The sequence below is a fragment of the Apodemus sylvaticus genome, chromosome 17, assembly GCF_947179515.1.
Source record: "Apodemus sylvaticus chromosome 17, mApoSyl1.1, whole genome shotgun sequence".
Classification (NCBI taxonomy): domain Eukaryota; kingdom Metazoa; phylum Chordata; class Mammalia; order Rodentia; family Muridae; genus Apodemus; species Apodemus sylvaticus.
In genome coordinates this window covers 24,124,383-24,151,586 of record NC_067488.1, presented here as the reverse complement: position 1 = coordinate 24,151,586, position 27,204 = coordinate 24,124,383, and the positions used below count along the sequence as shown (strand labels likewise).

General features: G+C 41.1%; 1 protein-coding gene across 1 annotated transcript in view; it reads left to right on the top strand.

The window, feature by feature from the left end:
* Window positions 1–27,204, top strand: part of Sntb1 (syntrophin beta 1) — a 260,581-nt gene that overhangs the window by 194,309 nt on the left and 39,068 nt on the right. The window lies entirely within an intron of this gene.

The following is a 27,204-nucleotide window of genomic DNA, read 5'->3' as shown; positions in this document are numbered from 1 at the left end:
TCCCCATTCTGGTTTTGCTGAATACTGCTTCACTGAGTCTTTCCAGAACAAGGGGCCACTCTTCCTTTCTTCTTGTACCTCATTTGATGTGTAGATTATGTTTTGGGTATTCCAGTTTTCTAGGTTAATATCCACTTATTAGTGAGTGCATACCATGATTCGCCTTTTGAGTCTGGGTTACCTCACTTAGTATGATGTTCTCTAGCTCCATCCAGTAAAATATCATTTTTACAGACATCACTGGGCCACCGCGGCAACTCACTATGTAGATGAGGCTGGCCTAGAACTCCTGACCCTCTCAACTCTTCTCCCCAAATGCTGGGATGACAGGCATTTGCCACACCTAGCTCTGGTGCCTCTTTTAAAACACGGTTGGATTTATAGACTTAAAAGTAATAGGTTTTCATGAACTGACCAGTGACCTGTGATATGACGACACTGGGAAAAAGAGATTAATCCTTAGAATGAGCACAAAGATGGGCATCATTCTAAGTGGCCTTTAAAGGAGACCCAGGTATGCAGAGCCCCAGTGGCAGGAGAGGAAAGCAGAGGACACCCCTGTGCAAGGAAAGAAGGCTACACAGGTGGAGAAGCAGAGAGGATAGTGATGGAGAAAGAGATTGCTCCCACTGTAGAAGATGCTCCCTTACTTAAGAGGACTGGATCCCTTTCTCTCTGCTCTTTGGGTTCAGTGAGACCTTTGGGGCCTCACCTCACACACTCCTTTAATTTGGTTCCTTAGGCTCCCGCTTTTCCCCTTGACACTGGGAAGTCTAGAACAAAGCAATCTGTGACTCACAGACACTTGGTAAGCAGCCTTGGGAAAGCAGGCACACTTTCATGACTCTGCACCCTTAGATGCCTCAGTTTCTTTGATTGCTGAACTGAACATTGGGCATAACTTTTGGAAATGTTTTGTGGATGAAACTTGAATCCCAAAGAATCTATGGATGATGTAGGTCCCAGGGGATATCTGTCCCAAGGAAAGCAGAGGGCTTCACATAATGTTCTTCATATAAGAGCCTCCCAAATTTTGACATACCGGACAGTGTATTTATTAAAAGCATGTTGCTAGGCCCCGCTATGGTAGTTTCTGGGGTGGGAATTTACATTCGAACAAGTTCCTCCGAAAAAAAATGCTGATGATGTTAGCTATGTAGCACACCTTGAGAGGCCTCTGACCAGTGTTCTTAGAGGAACACTGGGGTATGGTTAATAAACATTCAGGCTTTCCTTTAGAAGCAATGAAAATGCTTGCAAATTAACTATGCTATTAGCCCCACAATGCTGAAGATCTAAATAAAAACTATTGAACTCTGTTCCTCCTATGGGAGAGCCCTTTGTCTAAATAACAAGGTAACAATACAGCTTTGTGAAAGTCATCACTTATTAATGGGTCCTGAAATTGGCAGACAGGAGCAGAATTTCGTTTTCTCGTCATTAAATAATACAGACTAGGATGTGGTTTATCTGGTGCCTTCATCTCCAGGGAAATGAAAGCAACAGGATGTGCATGAAGAGAGAAAGAAAGACATTTATTTTAAGGAGCTGGCTTATGTGATTATGGGGGCTGGAAATTCTAGCCAATACTGAAGCTGTAGTCGTGAATCTAAAGGCAGTGTCAAGGAGAGTTCCTTCCTGGCTGAGGAATCCTTAGGCCCAGGGGATGAGACTTGTTCACATGTTTATCATGTGATAGACAGAGGGTGATTTTTGTTCAAAGCATACTGACTTAAAGACTAATCACATCTCATACTCACAATGATACCTTATCCTTGACTGTGTTTAACCAAACAGTGGAACTCTGTATCTGAACTCTGTAGCACGATCTACGTAGAAAGTATAGTTCTCATCTCAAACAGAAGAATGTGAGTCTCCATGGCTCAGAAACTTAGATTTAGTTGGCCCCAAATATAATGTTCCAACATGGTTACAATTTTATTAAGTTTTTATAATAACACAACAAAGAAAATCCTAAATCAAGATACTTTTAAATATTGATGAAAACATCAGCCTGGCCAGTTACAGCAAAGAGGAGAAAGCTCTGACACAGGCCATATGAGCTAGTAGATGATTTCTTAGCTTTGGGGTTGGTGGACATTATGGTCTGTTCATACATCCACAAAGGACTTAACTGATAGTCACAAGGGAGACTATGAGATGGGCAACAAATGGCTCTTCTGGAGGCTATTTATTTATTAATTTATGTATTTACTTTATATCTCATTGGAGGTTCCCCTCCCCCTCCTCTCCTCCCAGTCTCTCCCTCTCCCTCCCATCCCCAACACTCCCTCCTTTTCTTTGTCTCTGTCCTTGCAACATTCCAAGTTTCTACAATTATTGATGTTCTAATCAGCCAATCAGCTTGTAGAATGTTTACTGTGAGTGCAGTTCTTTTCTGGGAACTTCAGGGAACAATAAGAAAATTTACATCACATGTTGTAAAAGTATGAATGTGTGAAACTGCTTTTTTTTATTAAAGTAACAAAATTTATTTTAAAATACACAACTCAGTATTGATATTTTTTAAGTCATCAAAATAACTTATACTAGTTAAATGTCTCTTAAATATACAGGATATCTTCTGAAGCGAAAAGTAATATGCACTAAACAAGTTTTTAAAATCTATCTGGATTAAACATGATAGGAGTAGAAAAATGTTTCTTATGAAGTCTTCTATGAAAGGAAATTGTCACAAGTTTCTGATTACACAGAAATGATTCCATCTCCAAGGAAGAATACATAATATAACTGTGGCTTCATAGAATGAATTGGGTAGTATTCCTTCTGTTTCTATTTTGTGAAATAGTTTGAAGAGTATTGGTATTAGGTCTTCTTTGAAGGTCTAATAGAATTTTTCACTAAACCCATCTATCTGGTCCTGAGCTTTTTTTGGTTGGGAGACTTTTAATGACTGCTTCTATTTCTTTAGGGGCTATGGGACCATTTGGATGGTTTATCTGATCCTGATTTTACATTGGTTGGGTATATGTCTAGAAAATTGTCCATTTCATTCAGATTATTCAGTTTTGCTGAATATAGGCTTTGTAGTAGGATCTGAATTTTTTTAATTTTCTAAGTTTCTGTTGTTATAGCTCCTTTTTCTTTTCTGATTTTATTAATTTGGATAATGTCTCTGTGTCCTCTGATTAGCCTGGCTAAGGGTTTATCTATCTTGCTAATTTTTCTCAAAGAACCAATTCCTGGTTTTGTTGATTCTTTGTATATTTTTTTTTCTTTCTACTTGGTTGATTTCAGCCCTGAGTTTGATTATTCCCTGCCATCTATTCCTCTTGAGTATATTTGCTTCTTTTTGTTCTAGAACTTTCAGGTGTGCTTTTAGGCTGGCAGTATATGCTCTCTCTAGTTTCTTTTTGGAAGCACCCAGAGCTGAGTTTATATCTTAGAACTGCTTTCATTGTGTCCCATAAGTTTTATGTTGTACCTTCATTTTCATTAAATTCTTAAATGTCATTTAATTTCTTTTTTTATTTCTTCCTTGATCAAGTTATCATTGAGTGGTGTTGTTCAACTCCCAAGTATATATGGGCATTCTGTAGTTTTTGTTGCTTTTGGAGACCAATCTTAGTCCATGGTGATCTGATAGGATGTACAAGATTATATCAATCTTCTTGTATGTGTTGAGGGCTGTTTGGTGACCAATTATATGGTCAATTTTGGAGAAGGTACCATAAAGTGCTGTGAAGAAGGTATATTCTTTTGTTTTAGGATGAAATGTTCTATAGATAATCTGTTAAATTCATTTGGTCCATAACTTCTGTTAGATTCACTATGTCTCTGTTTAGTTTTTGCTTCCATGATATGTCCATTGATGAGAGTGGGGTATTGAAGTCTCCCACTATTATTGTGTGAGGTGCAAAGTGTACTTTGAGCTTTAGTAAAGTTTCTTTTATGTATGTAGGTACCCTTGCATTTGGAGCATAGATGTTCAGGGTTGAGACTTCTTCTTGGTAGATATTTCCTTTGATGAATATGAAGTGTCCTTCCTTATCCTTTTTGATAACTTTTGGTTGAAAGTTCATTTTATTTGATATTAAAATGGCTACTCCAGCTTGTTTCTTGGGGCCATTTGGTTGGAATGGCTGTTTTCCAGCCCTTTAATCTGTCTTTACCACTGAGGTATGTTTCCTATATGCAGCAAAATGCTAGGTCCTCTTTGTTGCTTCCTGTTATTTTTTATTTTATTTTTAAGCTTGTGTGGCTATCTTTTTTTGGGTTGGTTCAAAGAAGATTACTTTCTTGCTTTTTCTAGAGTGTAGTTTCCTTCCATGTATTAGTGTTTTCCATCTATTATCCTTTGTAGGGCTGGATTTGTGGACAGATATTGTGTAAATTTGTTTTTGTCATGGAATATCTTAGTTTCTCCATCTATGTTAATTGACAGTTTTGCTGGGTATAGTAACCTGGGATCGCATTTGTGTTCTCTTAGGGTCTGTATAACATCTACCCAGGATCTTCTAGTTTTCATAGTCTCTGGTGAGAAGTCTGGTGTAATTCTGATAGGTCTGCCTTTATATGTTACTTGACATTTTTCCCTTACTACTTTTAATATTCTTTCTTTGTATAGGGCATTTTGGTATTTTGACTATTATATGACAGGAGGAATTTCTTTTCTGGTCTAATCTATTTGGAGTTCTGTAAGCTTCTTTGTATGCTTTTTTAACTGTTGTGTCAATGTTTTCTATGGTATCTTCTGCACCTGAGAGTCTCTCTTCTAACTCTTGTATTCTGTTGGTAATGCTTGTATCTATGACTCCTGACCTCTTTACTAGGTTTTCTACCTCCCGGGTGATTTCTTTATTGTTTCTATTTCCATTTTTAGATTCTGAATGGTTTTCTTCAATTCCTTCACCTGTTTGGTTGTATTTTCCTATAATTCTTTAAGGGATTTTTGTGTTTCCTTTTTAAGGGTTTACCTTCCTTTACCCGTTTACCTGTGTTCTTCTGTACTTCTTTAAGGGAGTTATTTATGTCCTTCTTAAAGTCCTCTATTATTGTTATGAGATGTGATTTTAAATCAGAATTTTGCTTTTCTGGTGTGTTGGGGTATCCAGGGCTCACTACTGTGGGAGTGCTAGCTTCTGATGAAGCCTAGTAGCCTTGGTTTCTGTTGCTTATGTTCTTGCCCTTGTCTCTTACCACCTGGTTATCTCTGGTATTAGCTGGTCTCGCTGTCTCTGACTGTGGCTTGTCCCTCCTGCAAGCCTATGTGTCAGTACTCCTGGGAGACCAGTTCTCTCCAGGAAGAATTTGGATATGGAGAGGTATGACACAGGGTCAGCACTGGGGTTCAGACAGAAACTGGAAGGATCCTGTCCCCAGCTGTTCCTTGGTTCCTGTGTCCTGATGACTCTGGAGAGTTCCTCTTGGTCCAGGAATTTGAACACAAGTGGTGGGCTTACCTCTGCTCACAGGTGTGATGGCATTCCTGGGAGACCAGCTCTCTCCCAGCAGTATTTAAATATGGAACATTGTGGCACAGGATCAGCTCTGATCCAGGGACAGATGAAAACCAGTGAAACTGGTTTCTATTTATAGGCATAATTGCACACCATGCATACCAGCAAATGAACTAGTTTATGATTTTAAGTGTCTTCATTGTTGCAATTCTTGGGTAATATCAGCAAAACAAAGAAATAGAAGCCATTCTTTAATTGTTTTGCTGAAAGAGCACACAATGTGTAAGGACCTCAATGTCAGCTCAAGATACCCCAAGATCAAATTCTCAGAACAAAGGGATTTATTTGTATTTGCCCCAGTGGCACAGACAGGAGATAAAAGATGAGAGAGAAGGGGAAGGATATAAGGGAGAAAGGAAAGCAATATTTGTCCTGGGGGTACAAAGAAAGGACTGCCTCTGGATAGAGAGGAGACAGAAAAGACTCATATGCAAATGGCAGTTTAAAGGTAAATGAGTTAAAATGAATTGGTTCATTTTAATTAGGCATGTTAATTACGGCAGCCAAAGGGGGAATTTTGATTGATGGACATCAATGCTGGACCTTGGTAGTCAGCCTCAGAGAAAGGAAGTAGCCAAATTAGGAACTAGTCCTTGATGGCAAGCTTTAGGAATTTAATCTAATGGTTTTAGCAAAGAAGAGGGAATGAGGAAGGGTGCCAAGGCCTGTTAGAACTATGTTTTTCATCTTCTAACCAGCTAGAGTCTTTACAATGGGATTCAACTGAATCTTTGGTTTGTTTCTGTTTGGGTTTTTTGGTTTTGGTTTTGGTTTTGGTTTTGGTTTTGGTTTTGGGTTTGGTTTTGGTTTTGGTTTTGGTTTCGGTTTTGGTTTTGGTTTTGGTTTCTCTTACCTACATCTGAAACAAACCAACACCTGTGGAAAGCACTATGAACATCAGGAACCCTACATGGCTCTCACCCTTGTGGTTCTAGATAGTAATGTGTTTGTGGTGTCTAAACATATCATAACAAGGCTGAATGACTGAGCCAAGTAGATGCATGCATAAAATGGAGGATACATCCTATAGCCTGGTCAAGATGATTAACCCAGACTACCTTTTTCATGAGCCCAAGGAGAATAAGAGACTATTTTGGTTTGGCACTTACAAAAATAAAAATCCAGTGATATCTTCAAACTGATGTGTATGTACCAGGCCTGACTGCACCCTCCATCCAGGGCAAGGTGTAGGATGCTGATCAGACACAAAGTGGAACATGAACAATGGGTACAGCCATCCCTGGTCTTATTGGTCAGAGTTCTCTAGAAAAGAAGAATGGATAGAATGAATCTTTAAAGGAGACAAATTAAATTAGATGTTCTAATACTGTTGGTGTTGTAGTGAGGTTGTCTAGGATTGCAGGAATGGATTCTTTTTCTTGCTTGGTTGAAAGAACAAAAAGGTGAGGAAAGCAAGATCTTAGCACTCAGGAGGTTTTTGAAAGCAGAAACATTCACAGAGAGATGTACACAAACACAGACACACACACACACACACAAGACAGACACACATAGAGAGACAGACAAACACAGACACAGAGAGAGACAGACACACAAACATACAGACACACACACATACACAAACAAACAGACTCTTCAGAGAGGGAAGGGACAAAAAGATGACATTTCTGTCTTGCAGAGCCAAACCTTTTGTATGCTTAGGGGTGGAGTGACTTTTCTTTCTTCCCTTGAATTGCCTAATTTGGACTATTTGGGAATTGAGTAATCCAGATAAAGAAAGGGATGCTGATTGTTTCTCATCCCAGGAACTAACTCCCCTGCCTCCCAGATTTGAGAGTCACAGCAAACTTTTTTCTCCTGTGAAAAACATTCTACCAAGTCTTTGTCTTAGGGAGGGAAAAGAATCAGCAATTTTGTCTCAGAGATAGAGGAAAGTCAGGAAACTGACCTTCTGAAATGCTTAAACGAAAACGCATTATTTACCAGGAACCTCCATTTCCTGTCTCTCTGTCTACCATAGATCTATCTGACTCCTCATGTCAAATCAGGACATTTCCAAAACAATCTTCTTAACACTGGAGCTATCTTCACACACGGGAGCTGCTGAGAACCCAGTAGCTGCTCAGTCATGAGGCGGAGGACCTTCTTAGCCTCACTATAGCACTGAAGACCTGGAAGTTGCAGAGAGGCCCTGATCTTTAGTCCAAAGTAGCTGAGTTCTGATGTGAAGGAAGAATGGCAGGAGCTGTGGCAAAGGAGTACATGAACTTGGCAGAAGATACCAATGCAAAGAGAAAGCAACAAGGCTGAAACCAAAAACACCCTTTCCTGGGGCCTCATGTCCAGGCCATGATTGCAAGGATTCCCCCACATCCACTAGAGGTCTTTCCACTCCAGTTAAAGAAATCAAGAAAACTCATTAGAGTCATGCAAAGACTGCTCTCTTAGTTGGTTCCAGATCCAGTCAAGTGGACAACCAGGATTAAGCATTAGACCTGTATACATCATCTGTATTTTAGGGTGTGTATAGGATTTTAAATGGAAGGGCCTTTGGTTTTTTTTGGTTTTTTTTTTTTTTTTTTTTTAGCATAAAGAACATGGTGAAGTGCTCATCTGGGTTAGAGATAGGATTAAGGTTAGGATAAGGATGTCTGTGAGGTATTTTTGCTAAGACACAAGTTCAGTTTTCTTTAGAGATGATTCCAAATGGTCTCATGCACATAAACGTCTGAAGAAGATCAGTTATTTGCATCCCTGTGAGATTGACAAAAGCTAAATTCCAACAACTCCATTTACCAACCCCGAGTGTGTACTTGGTCCCCATCACCTCCACAAACTGCACGCACACTGAACACTTCCTTCCCTCATTAGAGATAAACCTAATGATTGCAACAAAAACTATGAATGTCTTTGCTTGGATTTAGGGTTATTCTTCAGAGGGAAAATATCTGTCATCATATCTGATCCATGCATTCTGTCAGCGGGATGAACAGATATACCTCCTGGCCTAATCCCATGAAGAGCCAGCCTTGCTACTATGACCTTCTTGTTTTCATGGAACTCATGGGCACAGGGCCCTGAGTGTATGCCAGTGGTGGGATGCACTGTCCTTTTGGCTTCAGACTCAGAAATACCCTTTGATCTGATGGTGCAAGGCTGAGAGCATGGCTAGGGTGGGTCTCCTTCTGCCTTTTTGCCCTTCCCCTCTACATAGTGCCCCAGCGTATTCATCTGAGCTTAGTTTCTTTTCATTCTCTTGTTAACACCATCTCATGGCCTGCTTCAAGCTGGAACACAGCATTCTATAGTTCACAGAGTGTCCATACTATGCCAATGAAGATAAAATGCAGGCAAACTTATGAGAAATTGACAGAACAATAGACAGGTAGAGAATGTCTACTCTAATTATATGTGTTTGACATAGAATGACAGATTGAAAAACACAAGTTCTCCTTTATCTCTGACAATCTTTTGGATGTTTCACTGTAAGGGACTTCCTGCTTCCCATGGCTCCAGCTGAAGATGTGGTCATCTGGAGGGTCTGACATCCAAGATGTACACAAACATTACTAACCATTAATATTGGTGCTCCACAGGGAACTTACCTGGGGCTGTCAGTAGTAACACCGGGCTCTCCATGTGCCCTTTGTTTTGTCTGAATTTCTCTCTTCACAGCAGTTGTATCCTAGCTGAGGGACTTTTAAGTCCCCAGTAACTGACGTTGCGAATGGTCTTAAAGCCCTTAGCATCATGATTACCATATTTTACTAGTCAAAAGCATTGCAGGCCAGCCAATGCAGATATTTCCTCTTGATAAACTTGCAGCCATCTTACAAGCCACAAAGAAAACAAGCAAAGGGAGAGAGAAAAGGCAAATTGCAACAACCCAACAGAATTTCAGAGACCTACAACTTGGTGTTTTTTATGTGTTTCTTCTTGCTTCTCTATATCTGCTGATCTTACTAACAATAAGCAATTGCTGTTCTTTAAAAAGTATGTGTACATGCGCCATTAGTACAGCTTGATGAATTATAACAAACTCTAAATAGCCATGTAACTAGGCTCCAGATCAATAAGAGAAGATTAATTAGCTACACCAAAAGATCCTCTTCAATAGCTGTTATTTGTACAGAGGAAAAATAAATATGTTTAAAGTGAAGTGGCAATCATTTTTAAAAGAGCAACAAACTATGTGGCTGATCTCTTTATATCTAAAACACATCTTGGACACACAAACTATAAACCTTTAACAACTACTCAAGTTACAGATTTCAGGACTAAAATGGCTAATAGCCAACAAATGAACAGAAGCAGGTTTTCCCCACAGCAGCCAGTCAAATATTGGTGAACCAGAAGATTGTCTTCATCCTCCCTAGAGCTTTGATCACTGTAAAAGTGACAGTTAACTTCTCACATTTGATTTGAATGAGAACATAAATAAATAGAAAAAATTATATTTATAGCACAGCCATCAAACAACAAACACAAAAATAGCTTCATGATTCATGAGCGTACAATGTCATTTTGTCTGTCTCACTATTTCAGGGACAAAAACAAGATTCCGATGCTCTAGAACCACACAGCTCACCGTTATCATGTATTATTTATACGGTTTGCTATGAACTTTTAATGTTTGTTTCTGGTTTGAAGTGGCAATAGTTAAAGAGTCAAAGAACAAAGCCTGTTCTCACTTTGGGCCTGTAAGCCTGTTTCCCCACAGCTGGCTCCTTTGCTAGCCGCCTTGGTACAGGACCCTTTTGTTTTTCCTGGTCAGATTTTACTCAACAACTGTGGAATCCTGAATAATGTCTCACAAGGAAATTCGGGTCAATACCCTGTAAATTTTACATTCTAAGGAGAAAAGTCTTTGCATATATGATTAACTGGTGCATATATGATTTGCATATATGATTCAACTGATGAGAAAATTCTGGGTTCTTTTGGTAGGTTCTAAGTGTAGTTATGTATTTGTGGAATAGGTTATGGGTATAGGTAAAATGTGTGTCTCACCCACGTTAGGCAATTAGTGAGCTCCATCGCTAAACCTTAAGTACTTTTATAAGAAGGAGACAGAAGGGAACAGACATCACATGAAAGAGAAGGCAGGAGGTAGAAGCCAAGTTTGAGGTAATGCAATGGTTAAGGAACATGAAGAATGCATCTCTAGAAGCCAGAAAAAAAAAAAGCCAAGGAAAGAATTCTTCCCAAGGACTTTCAGACACCTTGATTCACTGGCAGCACTAATTTTGGACTTAATGTTGTAGATACACACGGATAAACACATATGAAAAGGTAAGCACGCACATTCATCTGGAATTCAGTCTGCTTAGAAGCAAACACTGACTGACATAGTAGTCACCTGAGTCTTCAGTCCTGAACGAGGATAAGGATAGTTGTAACAGAGGACAAGGTCTATCTAAGACTCTGGATCTTCAGTTTGAAACCTGCTTCAATCTTAAAACTCACTATCATGTTAAAATAGTCCTTGCATAAAAGTAATCATTCTTGGTGTGCAGATCTGTGGGATTAAGTACATTCAATTGTCATCATCCATGACCCAGCAACAAGACTTTGTATTGAGGTAGAGAGATGGCTCCATGGATAAAAAACACTAAATGCATCTCTAGGGGACCAACCCAGGTTCTATTTCCAGCAGCTACATAGTAATTCACAGCATCTGTAACTCTAATCCTAGGGGACGCCCTCTTCTGGCTTCTATTGGCACTGCACCTATAGAGTGCACAGACAAGCATACAGGCAACACACACACACACACACACACACACACATACCCCTGTTGCATCACTTGGGAGAGTGGGTTCTTCACCTTCTCTGAACTGCACAGTAGAGCTGGCCCTAGTGGCAGTAGGGTTGAGCTTCCTCAACAACATGAACACAGGAGAGCTAGACCTACTGTTCATCTGCTGTGAGGTAGAATGGGTATGAAGCCGATGCCCATCCTACCTCTACCTCTACCTATGAGAAAGATGTCCCCTTGTCTTTCACCACATCTGGCAGTTGGGAGATGTAGCCCCAGAGTCCTTATCAGCTGTAGTACTCAGGGGAGTGGACCCTGCACCTCACATAGGCAGCATAGTAGAGCTGGCCCTGGTGGTATGTCACTGGTGAGCCAGCCCTGAGATCATAAGAATGAGAGACCTTGCCCCTTGCTGGCCTTGAGTGAACTAGCAGGGGAAGGGAGGGAGGCAGCAATGCTGGAGAGCTTGGCCTGGTGGTACACACACAGGATAGCTAGCAAGCTGACCAGCTCAGCTACCATCCAGGCACAGATTCAGGGATTTGAGTCGGCCCAGCCCAACCTCTACCTCATCTATGAACTGCTGGAGCATGTGAAAGAGCCAGTCCTTTAGATTCAAAACTGCAGGGTCTCCATGGCCCAGGGCAACAGCAAAATAACTAAGAGGAGTCCAGGTGAGGAGTCCAGTATTGATAGCATAACAGAAGCAAGAGGCCTCAAACCAGACCAGTGACTCGCTGCAATGAGCACTTTCAAAGAAAGATGTGTGGACACAAGGGTGTACTGTGGGACACACTGTGACATACTACAGAGCAATGTGTTCTCTAGACTCTGTTTTTGTTTTCTTTAGGGGAGGGAAGTTGCAGGGGAGGACCAGGAGAGAAGTAGGATTGGGGTTCGTGATGTGAAACTCACAAAGAATCAATAAAAAGTAAAGAGATAAAAAAATAAGTCTTAGAACCAAATATTTTATTTCCAAGCAGTCACCAATGTGTCAGGTAGAAGGAGGCAATCCTAAGACTGGTTCTGCCAAACCTGAAGATTGAAGTCGTGCATTGCATAGCAGCCTGCTTACTTAACAAAAGGAACATCCTAAAGTTGAAGCTCCACATATATTGTGATAAAACAGCATCTTTTCTCATCCACCAAGTGGGGATATTAGCAATGTCTACATTTAAAGAAATTTTAAACCATATGCACCTAATAACCATTGTTAGAGAACTTAAAGGGCTAAGCTATAAGAATTAATCAAAATGCTGTTTCTATTCTAGCTTCAGTTTAAAAAACATAAAATTTCTATTAAAAGTTACAAAAAAAGACCTTTTTAACTGCCTTCACTGAAGCTTCGCATCGCCAGATAACCCCTGGGTCCCTCTGGCCTTCATTTCTTCCCATGAGATTCAGATATATCCTTCCAACATGCTAGAATAGGTCATTCAAACTCTGAAAAAAATTCAGAAATTTTAAATCATTTATCAAGGCTTGAAAATCACCAGGACCAAAGCTCTTTAGTAGAAGAAGATTCCCCTTGTATTCATAGTAAAACATTAATCATAAAACATCAAACAATGCAGTGTTGTGGGGAAAGGAGCGATAGAGGTCTCTCCTTGCTCTGCTGCCTGACACTGTTCTAACAAGAAACCTCTCAGCAGTTCAATATATTCCCTGTTCAGACAGAGGCTTTGTATTTGTGAATTTAGGCCAACTTTAAGATAGAACAACCTTCCGATTGTTTCATAGATGAACTGGTTCATGGGATTAAGAAAAGCCTATATAAATATCTGCTTGTGCCCCCAAATAAATTTCTCATTAAAATCCCATCCTTAACAATTCATTTCTTGGACCTGGTGTTCTGCCCCTTGCTAACATGTAAATACTTCACATAAGACCAATTCCTTCAGTCCTGACAACCTCATAACCCATGTTGTTGTTTCTACATCTGTTTACAGCCTTTTCTATCTATTGCTATAGCAACTCTATAGGTCAGGAACTACTTGGGCCTTATGCACTGTCCAATCCTAGAGTGAATAGCCAGAGCTATGGTACCTGTTTTATTGGATACAAGGATCTGTTGTTAAGGTATCAGGCATGAGACTTCAAGGTCCTGTGACACAATGGGGCCAGATGGTAAGTAAAGTTGAAATAGACCTTTGAAGAATGTTGCTTGTACTAAAAAGCATACACTCCTCACTCAGCCCTACAAGATAACTAAACAGAACAAAAGCTCATTTTCAGTAACTTTAGTTTTTTCCTCCCTGGATCCTTTATGAGTCACCTGCTGAACTCTGCCAGTCAACATGTTAATCACTCAGAGTTGGCTTCATCTCCAAGGCTGAAGGCACAGAGATAAGTCATTGTGTAAAATCTGGTCACCTTGAATCCAGGAACTGCTGAATCTTGCAAAATAGGCTCACATGCACACCCCCAACCCCACCCCCACCATGATGGTGAGACTGCACCCTTGAGCAGAAGCAATTTTCTCCTCAGGACTACATTAATCCCCTCAAGCAATGCCGTGGTAAAGAGTTCTTTGGGGACCTTTCCAGAATCAGAAGGAGACAGTGAGAAATGGCACACATAAAGGTACTGCTTAAGTATATGTACCTCTTACCCAATTCTGCCTCTGTTTATTCCTGAACTCAGATCAGTACCCCAGTGACAGTCTTGAGGCCAATGGGCTCCTTCGTTCCTTTTGCTAATGCCACCATTAATGAATCCACTCCTGCTTTTCCACATTTCTTACCACTGTAAATAGTGTACTGGGATAAGTGGCTAAGCCTAGCTCTTAGCTGCTGCTGCGAATTTCCGGTTGCATGGAAAGAGTATAAAGCCATTCGGTGTCTGCAGGCTGGGTAGATTCAGGTCTGGTTCCTGAAGACACATGCTTCCTTCAGTTAGTATCCATGCTCCTGTTAGCTTTATCGACTATCTTCCCTGATGCCGTGGTTTAACTTGACATTTTCCTTTATTTAGCCTTTTTGTGAATCAAAGCTCTTATTGTTTTTCTTTTTAAGTATGAGAAGATGGAAAATATCAAAGAAAGAGGGGAGTGCCTGAACTATTTTGGGGGCTTTGCTTTTGTTTTGAGTCTCCAATGTTGCTTTTATTCATTCCCCGAGTTTGTCTTTTTTAGCAGCTGTATAAACATTTGACCAAAAACACTATGGGAACAGGGTGTGGGTAAAAGAGCGTTGGCAGAGGAATGTGCTGCTTGCAGAAACATTTCTAGGAGGCCAAAAAGCTCCATGCACCTGTTATCCCAGGTATGTCTCTCAAATGCACTGACCTTGTTCAAGCCTGCCCTACAGGTATGTAATTCAAAGGGAGTTCCAAAATTAAAATTAGAAACACGTCTAGAAAATTAGATGGTGGATTTGACTCTATAGAAATCTTAAACAGCTATAGTGATGAATGGCGGCAGTCTCCACAGTTTATAAGGATAAGTCAGTATATGCTCTATAGCTTATATGATGCCTGTCCCCTCCAGCAGCCCCTCTGCTCAGAGAATGCTTATCTGACATTGCTTGTAACTCATGTTTAGATTCTCACACAGTGCCTGATGCCAAAGCATGTGTTTGGTGAGTATTTGTAACACAATGTGTTATAGATTCTCATGTAGTTAAGATAAGCAACCTTTAATAGTATAAATTATTTTCTATTTCTCTGTTTACTAGTATGAAGTGGGAGTATAGTTCTGTGTTTAGTCTTGTTATCCTGATATCTTTCCATCAAAGTATTCAACACTTTAAATTCTATTGGGAGGGAAAAGTTCATAGACAATTTCACTGTTCTAATGAAAGAAGCCAACTTTCAATCTCTTGTAGACAGTGACTACTGTTATAGAAGCAGTAGAAAGAGATTGAATCCTATTAAGCGAAAGAAGCAAAATTAAATAAAAGAGGTCACCCCCACCATCACTACCACCTGAACCATCTCTTTTGCAATTTAATTTGATAGAAGGGAATCTTTATAGCCACTGAGATAAAAATGTTTAAGCACCAAGGAAGTCGCCTTCTTCCATATATATATATATCTATTTGCATAATATGAAATGAAAGAATCAAGTTTTCCTAGGAGGAGACTGCATGACATTCAGGGCAACTAAGCTGTGCAAAATATCACCAGACTTCAGTTAGTATGGTGCAGAGAATTAGGTGGCAGACCCTGTGCAAACAGAGTGTGTTCATACTCATAGAAGCAGGACAGCTATTGATGCTGACTGTAGGGTATCTGCAACCCATCCTGTTGTTGTGGATAACATACTCTGTCCCGATCCTCACCCTTCCTTTATTTTAAAGTATCAAGCCAGGACATCTTAGACATTCCTTCCAAGAAGGAATGCAAACACTCCTGGGATTGTTGTGTATCTCTGCAAATTAATCCAGAAGACCACATATGCCATTCAACATGGAGTCTTCATACAGCTAGAGAAGAGACAATGGAGTGTGGTGAGAAACATCAACACCTTTCATAGGAGAAAAGCTGAGATAAAATTTGAGTTAAATTTGCCGGGGGTTTAGTAAATGCAAAGCACATAGAAAGATGCTTGAGGAAGAATCAAATTGTTAGAAGGGATGAAAGCATGTTCTTAGGGTAGAGTTTAATGTACCCGTTTCTCAGAAGGAAATCTAGGAATAGAGTGAGAGTCCACATGCTGAATTCCAGGTTGGTCGTGGATCATCTTGTTTACTACACAAGTCTATACATGCTCTCCCTGAACTATCAACAAGTGCTTCATTCCGAGAACCAGAGCAGTGCCACCAAGTTAGGTTGCAATGTGTGGTTACAGAGGAGAAGCAGAAATCGAGGTGATTAAACAGTGGGCATTCCCCCACATGAATGGGTTTCTCCAGATCACCAGTGAACAGGGGATTACAGGAAGCATCATAGGTAATAGTGCTCACATTTATAACGCATATTCCTGAAATGCTATTATAGATATTCATTGTGCTTCCCACCTATTGAATGGCCCTTTATTTGATTCTCATAATAAGTTTATAAGTTGGTATTACTACCTATTTAAGACAGGCTAGTATAAGGTGTTGGCAGAACATCTACAAGTAAACAACTGAGTACTTCCCTGTGTGGGAAAAATACCATTCTGGTATAAACAGACTATGTTAGCATACCACCTATGTGCACAGGGTGACTTCTGGGTCAACGATACCATGGAATCTTGGTCTTTGTCTGGCCTACAGATATCTCCTTTCTCTGCTTGTCTAGCTGTTGGATTAACTACTATGATCTTCGTTAGGGTTTCCAAGCACTCTCTAGACTGGTCATGAATCAAATTTTAACTTCCTTCTGGGAATCTGCTCTCTCTTAAAATCATAGCTCTGCTTTTCTAAACTCCAAAGGTTAAAAATACTTTCGAATAATATTCCCACAGATCATAGGTTGGGTTTCATTTCTGTTTCTGTCCTTCAGTGACCTGACAAAAAAGTGACATGAGGGAAGAACGGCTTTATTGGGCTTACAATTCCAAGTTACAGCCCATCGCAGGGAAATCAGTGCTGGGACTCAAGCAACCCGTCACACCTCACCCACTCATGAACACAAAGGGGTGGGTCCTCTTTTGCTGCTGCTCAGACAGCCTTCTCGACTTAGACTCAGTTCAGGGTTCAGCCCATGAACTGGTTCCTCCCACACTTATGGTGGGTCTTCCCACCTCTATTAATAATCAAGACAATCCCCCCACAGATATGCCCAGAGGCTAAGCTGATGTAGAGAAATCCTTAGTTGAAACCCTCTTTCCACATGATTCAAGTTGATAGTTAAACCTAACCAGCACAGCAGTTGAGTAAACACAGTCCTTCTGACAAATACTCTTGCTGGTTTTTTATTGATTTTTTTTATTGGAAATTTTGTTTACATTTCAAATGTTGTCCCCCTTCTCAGTTTCCCTTCTGAAAGTCCCCTATCACATATCTCCTACCCCTGCCTCTATGCGGGTGCTCCCCTACCTACTCCCACCTCACTCCACTCCACAGGACCAAGGGCCTCCCCTCCCATTGATGTCAGATAAGGCTATCTTCTGCTGTTTTATTTATTTATAGCCCAAATGTTCCCCCTTCCAGGTCCTGCTTCCAGAGTTCTTCACCCCATCTTCCCTCCCCTCCACCCCTGAGAGGGTGCTCCTAATCCTCCATCCACCTTCCCTGGGGCATCAAGTCTCTATAGGTTTAGGTGCATCCTCTCCTACTGATGCCAGACAAGGCAGTCCTCTGCTACATGTGTGCCCAGGGCCACTGACCAGCTCCTGAATGCTCTTTGGTTGGTGATTTAGTCTTTGGGAGCTCCCAGGGGTCTGGCTTAGTTGACACTGTTTGTCTTCCTATTGGGTTGCCATCCCCTTCAGCTCCTTCAGTGCTTCCCCTAACTTTCCAGTGGGGTCCCTGCCCTCACTCTCGAATGGTTGGCTGTGAATATCTGCATCTATCGCAGTGAGTTGTTGGAAGAGCCTCTCAGAGAACAGCTATGCTAGGCTCCTGTCTGCAAGCACAGCACAGCATCAGTAAGAATGTCAGGGTTTGGTGCCCATCTGGGGAATAGATCCCAAGTTGGACCAGTCACTGGATGGCCTTTCCTTCAGTCTCTGCTCCATTTTTTGTCCCTGCATTTCTTTTAGACAGGAACAATTCTGGGTCAAGGTTTTTGAAGGTCCATTAGTGACCCTGTCCTTCCACTGGGGGGCCTGTATCAACTGGAGGTAGTTTCTTCAGGTTCTATCTCCCTACTTTTGGGGCATTTTGGCTATGGTTACCCCCATTGTGTCCTGAAATCCTCTCACATCCCATGGCTCTGGGACTTTCTAGAGGTTCCCCCAACCCCCACTCCCTGCAGCTGCATATTTCTATTCATTCTCCTGGCCCTCTGGGATTCTCTCCTGTCTCCCTCATACCTGATTCTGCCCCCTTTCCCATCACCCTCCCCTCTCCCACCCAGTTCCCTCCCTCGCTCTGCCTCCTGTGATTATTTGATTCCTCCTTCTAAGTGGGATTGAAGCAGCCTCACTTGGGCCTTCCTTCTTGTTAAATTTCTTTGGGTATTTGGAGTGTATCATGGGAATTCTGTACTTTTTGGCTAACATCCACTTATCAGTGAGTACTCACCATGCATGTCCTTTTGGGTCTGAGTTACATCTCTCAGAATGATATTTTCTAGTTCCATCCATTTGCCTGCAAAATTCATGATGTCATTTTTAATAGCTGAACAGTATTCCAATGTGTAAATGAACCACATTTTCTGTATCCATTCTTTGACCAAGGGATATATAGATTATTTCCAGTTTCTGGCTATTACAAATAAGGCTGGTATGAATAAATGGAGCATGTGTCTCTGTGGTATAGTGCAACATCTTTTGGGTATATGCCCAGGAGCAATATATCTGAGCCTTCAGGAAGAACTATTCCAATTTTCTGAGGAACCACCAGACTGATTTCCAGAGTGGTTGTACCAATTTGCAATCCCATCAGCAATGAAGGAGTGTTCCTCTTTCTCCAGATGCTCAACAGAATGTGCTGTCACTTCAGTTTTTTGATCTTAAGCATTATAAGGTGGAATCTCCACCCCATCCCATCCCTCCTCCTCCTGCTTCTATGAGGGTGTGCCCTGATCCACCCACCCACTCCCACCTCCCCACCCTCGAATTTCCCTACACTGGGCAATGAACCTTCACAGGACTAAGGGCCTCTTCTCCTATTGATTTCCAATAAGGCTATCCTCTGCTACATGTATGGCTGGAGCCATGGGTCCTTCCATGTGTATTCCTTGGTTGATAGTTTAGAACCCTTGGTTGATATTGTTGTTCTTCCTATGGGGAACAGTTCCTTCAGTCCTTCCTCCTCCATTGGGTACTCCATGATCAGTTCAATGGTTGGCTGAGAGCATCCACCTCTGTATTTGTCAGGCTCTGGCAGAGCCTTTCAGGAGACAGCTATATCAGGCTCCTGTCAGCATGCACTTCTTGGCATCCACAAGAGTGTCTGCATTTGGTGAGTGTGTATGGAATGGATCCCCAGGTTATTCAGTCTCTGGATGGCCTTTCCTTCATCTCTGCTCCACACTTTGTCTCCATATTTGCTCCTATGAGTATTTTGTTTCCTGGATATGTCTTCTTATATGCCACTTCATCTCAATAGGCACTTATTTCAGTACCATAAACAATAGCTAAATGGTTAAATAACAAAGAGCGTGTCACCCAGGATCCAAATAATTGCCTGGGTTAGTGCATCCCAAAGGAAAAGAATATTCTACGGTATAGAACAAGCTTGTGTAATTAATCCCTATATTTCAGGATTCGCTAGATGTGGCATTTAAGAATCCAGTTTTACAAGTGGAGCAGAGGCTTTCTTCATCTCTGTTGCTTGCCATTGGATGCCCTTACTCTGCCTGGACTTCCTGGTTGGGCCTTGGTGGGAGAGGATGTGCCTCGTCCTACTAGAACTAGATGTCCCAGGATGGGCTGATACCCAAGGGGGGTTTTCAGAAGGGGAGGGTGCAACAAGGGAAGGGATTTGCAAGGTGAGACTTGAAAGAGAGGAGAGAGGGGGTCAGATATAATGTGAATAAAAAATAAATAAATTACAGGGAAAAAGAATCTAGTTGTAACAGGTACCCACTGATGTGAAGACAAGGATGCCAAGCATCCAGATCATTAGAAATCACTGGGAGAAAAGGAGCACCACAGCCAAGCCCACAATGATGATGACAGTCACTGTTCCCAATTCTTAGCACAAGACACACATGCAGCTCCTGCTCTAAATATAGATTATGCCTCCAGCAATTCCCAATAATGGATCCTAGGAGGAGAAGTTTTCTGGATTTGTAAACAGCATATGTGCTAAATCAGGCACAAGTGAACTACAGTTGAAATTTTGAGAAATCCTGGGTTTGGAGAACTTATTCTACCATAGCAAGACACATTACTATAATCCCCTCATACACGGTGTCTGAATTCATCCTGCTCTATAGATGCTAGACAGAAGAGGGAGTTTTAATACCCTTCCCCCCCCACATAGATTTGAGGAAACTGAAACCTGGGAAAGATAAGGACCTTGTTCAGGATCAGTCGCAAGGAAAGGAACTGAGCTGAGCTGCAAGGTAGAAGTGGCAGATAAGATTTAGGCTTGGGGGGGGGGGATGATAGGTGGTGGTGAGGTGTAGGTAAGGGTGCCTTCCACTAAAGGTGATCTGAATATCATCCCCGGGACCTATAGACTGGAGGGTGAAAACATTGATATCAGTAGTCTTCTGACTTCCACATGTGCTTCTTGGGCATATACAAGGACAGACAGACAGATGATAGACCCACAGACAGACAGACAAATCAATATGACTTATGTGTTTCAATTTTTAAAAAGATTTATGTCTGTAGTACTAGACTGCATCCCTCCCGCCAGGTCAGAGAAGACAGTGACCAGTGTCATCAGGGCAGGTTTTATGGGGGACTTAGTGGAAGAAAAGTAAACCTGGGATTTGATTGCTTCTTAGTCCTTTCACAGTTCTGAAGTTTCCCTAAAAACGAACTCTTCTTTGTTTTGTTTGGTGGTTTAGTGAAAACTGACAATAAATTCAACTAGGAATGAGTATGTGAATATTTCTTTGATACATCAGTAACATTAGGGTGTCCAAGATTACTAAAGAGCCACTGATCCAGAGTATGACTTGACAGGAAGCTAACTGATGTACTAATGGTTTTCTTCCTTCAAAAAACTTTTTTTTCCTTTCTCTTTCTCCTCTGAAAACAGGACATTAAAGTAGAGACTGTTTTTACAAAGAGGCTGCTTTATTAGTATTGCAGTTGTTGTTATCATCATCAACAATATTATTATCATTATTATTATTATTAATTATTATTATTTAAAGATAATGACATCTGTCTTTCAAAAGATTTCATGAGGAGAAGTGGGGAGAATTTCTATTCCCTGTCATCACGCTTTAAAGAGCATGCTCCCGGGGTGTTAAGACCTGGGCTGTAAATCAAAGATAACTTGTTAACCAAACTGGGAGTGTAATTGAAATGGCATTTTGGAGTTAATGAAAGTACAAACTAGCTGTACTGTATGCACCAGACTGAGGGGAGTCTGATTTAATTATCCATGAGCATCGTAGGGGATAAGCAGTCTTTCATCCGTCTCTGGAAGGTAGCCATGGACAGTTCATATCTGGTAAAGGGAAAAGGAAGTTGGGCCCATGCGTGGGTGAAGGCTGTCGGAAGCAGAGCCTCTGCATCACTTGCTTCTAAGTCCTCAATCGATGCTCTGGAGAAGTAATTTACATGTTCATGAAAGCCCAAGAGAGAGCTGGGCAGGTACGACGTCTACTGTTCCTCAGCCAGAATCTGCTAAACACAATGGACAAACGCACACATATACAAGCAGACACATACACAAACACACACATATAAATAGTGATATGGGCTTGGAGCAGTAGCTCACTGGTATAGCGTATCATTGTCATGTGTGAAGAATGGTTCCCATTTCCAGAACCAAACCAAGAGACTCATTCCCAGCCCTTTTGGTCTGTTTTATTTTGTTCTCCTTGAACCTTTGACAGATTGAATTGTATCCATTTCCATTCATGAGGGTGATACTTTTTCCCTAAGTCCGCTGATCCATGGGCCAATTTTTTTCTAGAAACAGATACAAGGAACAGTCTTTTACCAGCTGTACAGAGTCCCTCACCCTAGTTAAGCTGATATCTAAAACATGACCCTAAAAAAAAAAGGCTAAAACATGACCCTAGAGGTGATTGTGTATGTCTGTGCCTTATATTTCTGAGATTAGTGCTAATCATTTAATAGCCAACTGTCAATCTGAACACAAATCTTCCTCACAGACACATTTTCCTTTGTCTCCATGCTATTTAAATTTCCTTACTACAGGGATCTTTAAATTCTACATAAAAGAAAAAATAATAAGCCTTTAAGTATTGATACCCTACTTTTAACAGTTGATATTTTGTCAGTCTTATTTACTCTATGTTCCTTTTTTATTTGGAGGTGGCAAGAGGAAAAGTCTAAAGTATGCTTGATTCCCTATCATTCTATCCACTGTTCATCTAACTTTAATTAGTTGCTGACTGAGATAGTCAGCATAAAGCTTTTTTTCAATGCTGTTATCCCAATTCCTTCAACATATGATAATATTACTGTACACTTAGGTGGGAAAGGGCACTGTATAAATGTGATTAAGTTTAGGATCCTAAGATATGGAAGGCCATACTGGACTAGCTAGGTATTCTTTGGTGGGGGACAAGTTTCTCAGAGTTGAGAGAAGAAAATATAGTGGCAAAGAACAAGAGGAGGGAAGAAAATAGCATGTGGGCTGAGGAGCAGAGCAATGGGAGAGACTGCTGGCTGGGAACGTCGAGGAAATTCCCCAAAATTTCCAGCATGCCAACACTGGCTCTAGAGCTTTTGACTTCCAGAAGCAGAAAATAGGAAAATAATACAACAATTTCTTAAATACTAAAAGTTCATATACAAGCATCCATTTCCCTGTATTCTATTGAAATATTGGGAAGATAAGTAAGGTGTAGTGACGAATGCTTATGACCCCAGCAGTTGGCAGGCCAAAGCAGTAGAATCCAGAGTCCAGTAGTTTTCTTACATCTAGTTGCTGATCATCGTCACACCTTGTGATTCCTTGTCTAAAAGAGTCCATGGTTAACACAGTCGCTGACATGCTGCAGAAGCCAGAGTTTGTATCCAACACTTCCTGTGCCACGAGCTAGAACTTAACTTCCTGTAAACACTTAGCTATATAGAAACCCTTTGCAGTAACAAACTCCCCACTGTGGTTCCTTAGGCTACTCTATCCATGTGCCCTATGCTGCTGAACTTGTGAGGTGTGCTCTTTGTAAGAATGCACAAACCATTAAGCCACACTCAGCTCTCAAAGGATATGCAAACACTGGAGCTGGGGTAAATGCTACCAGTGAAGAGACTGGTGTGTTAAAGTAGCAACACAGCAAACACAAATCAAATTCAGAAGGTTTCTCCTCCTTCAGAGAACAAGCCACGATCCAAATTATTATTCCTTCGATCTTTCAATGAGGAGTAAACATAAGTAACTAATTTTGTCACTTTCTAGGTTATAAATAGAGGCAATACTTCAAGCTTGTGAGTCATCTACACCTTGGTCTTGAATTACTTTAATCAGATATGAGACTTGGAGAATAAGGATCTTTGATTACCAAGAAAGGAATTTAGGAATTTGGACCAAACTGCTGTCTTCTCAGAGTGTCACCCCATGTGCCAAGAAATAAGAAAGAAAAACAGACTGACAAGAAGGCCTGAGGGGAGCATAGTGTGCTGCCTGGTTGCTATGAGCTGGGTCCTGTATACTCCAGCCTGCAGGAGACTATCCTTCTGGGTCCCCCAGATGTCTTCTGCCCACAGTTTTCTTGATATTCCCATGGAATTCCTCATTTTCTTCTTGTGGAAGGCAATTTATGATCTGGAAATAGCACAAGTTTTAACTACAAGAATGCACACCAGTGGCTTTATAATGCTAAGCTTTTAACCTTGGCTGTGAAATGAGTTTTCCGAGGCATGATTTCTTCTGCTGCTAAATGGGGATAATAATAAATTCCTCAAAGCGTTGGTAACATAGCACGGTGCTTGCATTTGCACGGCAAGGCGGTCAAACATAGAACCACAGGCTGTGTGGCTTAACAACAGAAACTTGTCTCTCCGTTTCAGAAGCTAGAAATCCAAGGTCAAGATACAGACTAGGGTGTTTTCCTTTTAACTCTATGAGAATGATTATGTCCTGTGTTGCTGGTGACCTTTGGCTTGAAGATGTAGCATCCTGTCTCCATCCCATTGTTCACACAGCCTCTTTTTTTTTTTCAACGTCTAGGTTCAAAATTCCTCTGTGTACACAAAATTTTATATTAGGAAACCTGGCATGGTGAAGATGGCATGTCAACTTGATGGGATCTAGAATCATACTGTAAACGACTCTCTGGGAATGTCTGTTAGGGAATTTCTAGACTAAGTTAACTGAGGTGGAGAAAGCCACACAAATGGCACAAATCTATGGGCTTAGGTTGAGGACTGAATGTAAAGAGGAAACAAATCTGAGTACCAGGTTAAACTGCTATCTGATTCCGGTCTGAGGAAGCAACATGACTGGCCAGCTGCTTATGGTCCTTGGGCCATGACTTCCTTGGTGTGATGACCACATCTCCTCTAACTGTATGAATTAAATCACTCCTTGCCTAAGTCAATTCTTGCCAGGTGTTCTGTCACAACATTATAACTAATATAGAGTCCAACTTCTAAAGAAATTCATCCTAATGTAATAAAGTGCATCCATAGAGGCCCTGTCTCCAACAAAGGTAACAATCTGAGTGTAACGTTTCAGCTTATGGATTTCGGGGAACTGTGCCAATCTTGGTGCAGGCTCTCGTGTGTGTGTGTGTGTGTGTGTGTGTGTGTGTGTGTGTGTGTGTGTGTGTGTGTACACATCTTACTCTGCAAACCTTTAAGCCCCGAGCTTTACATGACTCAATTCAATAGATAGGCCACGTTCTCTCCCAAGCTGCTTCTCTCAATTGCCCTTCTAACTTATTACTGTCTTTAGACGATCCAAAGATTTAACAAATTGCAAACAACCCCAACCTTAGTCCAGTAATTTTGTATAATTCAGTCAGAGCATGGTTTTGAAATTTACTTTTGGAATTTTCTGGGGAAAGAAGGATCTGAGTCAATGAGTAAACAAGATTAAAAAGGGATGTTCACAGGATGGGAAGAATAAGCCGTTACGAAGTACTAGAAAGTGTCTTCATACAAACCGTAAGTCTTTATTTTAAATGGTTCATGTTTAAAACTATCCAAAGGAAGTGGCCACACCCTACAGGAGGGCACAGGATGTTTCCACATGGTTGAGGGCCCTGACAGTGGGTGACAAACATGAGTTTGACTCTAAACCAGATAGATGCCTTGAGGGTTTTTCAGGCTGAAGCTGAGTGATCTGGGAGAAGCTTTCCATGGCAGACAAGTAGAAATGCAGAAAGCTTTGTCTGGGAGATGAAGAGGGTTTGAGGACCATGGAGGATTCTCTGGAAGGACCAAGCTTCTAGTCCTGAAATCAGTGCAGTCAGGTTGAGTGTGCCCAAATTGCTCAAAGTGTGGATGGCAAGGTAGATACACAGTAGAACCCATTTCAGAACCCTAGTTCATGGCCAGGATTATTGTGTGAATCAACGTGGTGGTTTGGAATAGGATTCAGGATAAAATGACAATCTATCCTTTCTCTTTGTTGGTGTTCCCAACCATGGTCCATATGGAGTGCTTGCTAACAATAACCACATGTTAAGAATTCTGACCAGTTCTGACATTTTAACTAGCATTTTTTGTATGAAATTTGTGCTTGAGAGCAAGATAATTGGTTTGCAGGGGCAGGGGGAAGTATCTCATGGTATCTTAGGAAAGTTCACATAGTTTGTGCTAGGTCTCATTCATAGCTCTCCTAGGGTGCATGCATACCATGGGTCACAGGTTCCTCATGTGTCATTTTAGAACTCAACCTAAGTGGTATGTCTTGTTCACCTGCTGTGCACACCACGATCCTGGGTCTGCAAAGGGAGGCAATGGCCAGGCTAGGATGGCCAGGCTAGGATCAGCTCAGTGCACATACTCTAGCTTTGTAGTCGAGGAGATTTGATGGTGACCACAGACAGTGCTCCAGACAAGAGTAACTATGCCTATCACTAAAATACATTTGAATATAGTTCATATGTTGAAATAATCAGGCTACCTATACCTCTGTTCCTGAGGTAAGATAATTAGATGAAGGTAAAGAGAGGAGCACAAAGGAGGGAGACAGATACCCTTCCTCCCCTTGCTCAGCAAGGCTGCCATTCTGTTTTCAGGTGGCTGAGAAAAGCTAGTGTATAACCCTTCTAAGCTTACAATAGATAAGTCACAGTCTCACCAGGAAGACGGGTCTGAGGTATAAGTCTGACTTAACCGGTTTATTCTGAACTCACATACAGACATGGAATAATCCACAGGGGATCCAATACCGTTTTTCTTTTTGCATGAGAGAACAAGATGGAATCCCATAGAGTGTACTGTGGCATTAGCGGCAAGCAGATGAGGCAGGCTGAGGAGAGGCCAAGTTCCTATGATTGACATGCCCCTGTGCAGTGAGTGGCTCCGGGAAAGAGAGCAGACGCTGCTGAGCTCCCCGCCTTATCTATCTCGAATGTGATACAGGGAAAGGAGATTTAAAACCAAGCTGCATGCCTATCTCAATGGATATGTGCTCTGCCCTGAGGTTGGCTCCATTACGAAGTCCCACCGAACACAACGTTACCTCTAATAGAGTTGCCAAAGGTCCCTGTTAGAGAGTATTAGCATCTGACCTTTGCACGCTGGGTAAATACAACAGTTCATAAGAAATCAACTGTGCTTGCAAATGTGGAGAGGGAATAAGGAGCTCTGAAATGCTTTGGGTTTTAGCCCTTGATTATGATGGATTCCCTGACTCTGTTCTTCCCTAGGAAGGCCGGGAACAGGGTGCCATGACTCCCAAGGATTCTAGTGATTTTGTGACCTTGTTTAAATAGTAAACCCAAGTCTTGCATCAGTACCCTTCTCTCAGCAATCTTGGGAAAAGCCGTTTTCTCTAAAATATTTTATTATAATATTTAATAAATTAAATTAGCAATGCTTGCTCATGGTCTATTGTAAACTAATAAAACAAAACTACCTAAAACTCCATTCTCGATGGATAATTTGTCATTTGTGTATATCTTAGGAAAATACAAAGTTTATTGTAATGTATTACTGTTTTGGAAGCTGCTTTTCTCAAACAACATCTAATTTTTTTGCTGCCTCAGGAGACAATTATCCAATGAGTTAGTTCATATTTTCTAGACTGGGTAAATTGAATCATATACCATATATAGTTTAGATGTAGCTTATTTTACGTTGCAAAATTATTTGAATCTATCTATGTTATGGAATACATGAATAGTTCATTCTTTGAT